Source organism: Arachis hypogaea, chromosome 19 (genome assembly GCF_003086295.3).
Source record: "Arachis hypogaea cultivar Tifrunner chromosome 19, arahy.Tifrunner.gnm2.J5K5, whole genome shotgun sequence".
NCBI classification, from domain to species: domain Eukaryota; kingdom Viridiplantae; phylum Streptophyta; class Magnoliopsida; order Fabales; family Fabaceae; genus Arachis; species Arachis hypogaea.
Window position 1 is genome coordinate 94,479,875 of NC_092054.1, and position 1,244 is coordinate 94,481,118.

The 1,244-nt window shown below is 40.6% G+C and overlaps 1 non-coding gene across 1 annotated transcript; it reads left to right on the forward strand.

Annotated features, from left to right (window-relative positions):
- The first annotated feature begins 708 nt into the window (after window positions 1-708).
- On the forward strand, window positions 709-816 carry LOC112781899 (small nucleolar RNA R71). The gene has a single exon (XR_003192648.1). It is a non-coding gene; the product is annotated as a small nucleolar RNA R71 (small nucleolar RNA).
- Window positions 817-1,244: the final 428 nt, after the last annotated feature.

Consider the following 1,244-nt stretch of genomic DNA (forward strand, 5'->3'; position numbering starts at 1 on the left):
TGGGAGAGTATTAGGAGGGATTTCAGTGATCCTTTTACTCAGCTGGCCCACTTGTGCTTCTAAATTTCTAATGGAGGACCTTGTTTCATTCATGAAACTCACAGTGGCCTTAGATAGATCAGAGACTAAGTTTGCTAAAGTAGATGTATTTTGTTCAGAGTTCTCTGTCTGTTACTGAGTGGATGATGGAAAAGGTTTACTATTGTTAAACCTATTTCTTCCACCATTATTAAAGCCTTGTTGAGGCTTTTGTTGATCCTTCCATGAGAGATTTGGGTGATTTCTCCATGATGAGTTATAGGTGTTTCCATAAGGTTCACCTAAGTAATTTACCTCTGCTATTGCAGGGTTCTCAGGATCATAGGCCTCTTCTTCAGAAGATGCCTCTTGAGTACTGTTGGATGCTTCTTGCATTCCATTCAGACTCTGAGAAATCATATTGACTTGCTGAGTCAATATTTTATTCTGTGCCAATATGGCATTTAGAGTATCAATTTCAAGAACTCCCTTCTTCTGAGGCGTCCCATTACTCACAGGATTCCTCTCAGAAGTGTACATGAACTGGTTATTAGCAACCATGTCAATGAGTTCTTGAGCTTCTGCAGGCGTTTTCTTTAGGTGAATGGATCCACCTGCAGAAGTATCCAATGACATCTTAGCTAATTCAGACAGACCATCATAGAATAATTCCAGGATGGTCCATTCTGAAAGCATGTCAGAAGGACACTTTTTGGTCAGTTCCTTGTATCTCTCCCAAGCTTCATAGAGGGATTCACCTTCTTTCTGTCTGAAGGTTTGAACATCCACTCTAAGCTTGCTCAGCTTTTGAGGAGGAAAGAACTTGGCTAAGAAAGCCGTGACCAGCTTATCCCAAGAGTTCAGGCTATCTTTGGGTTGAGAGTCCAACCACACTCTAGTTCTGTTTCTTACAGCAAAAGGGAAAAGCATGAGCCTGTAGACTTCAGGATCTACTCCATTAGTCTTACAGTATCACAGATCTGCAAGAATTCAGTTAAGAACTGAAAAGGATCTTCAGATGGAAGTCCATGAAACTTGTAGTTTTGCTACATTAGAGAAACTAATTGAGGTTTCAGCTCAAAATTGTTTGCTCCAATGGTAGGGATGGAGATGCTTCTTCCATGTAAATTGGAATTAGGTGCAGTAAAGTCACCAAGCATCCTCCTTGCATTATTATTATTTTCGGCTGCCACCTCCTCTTCCTGTTCGAAAATTCCTGTAAGTTT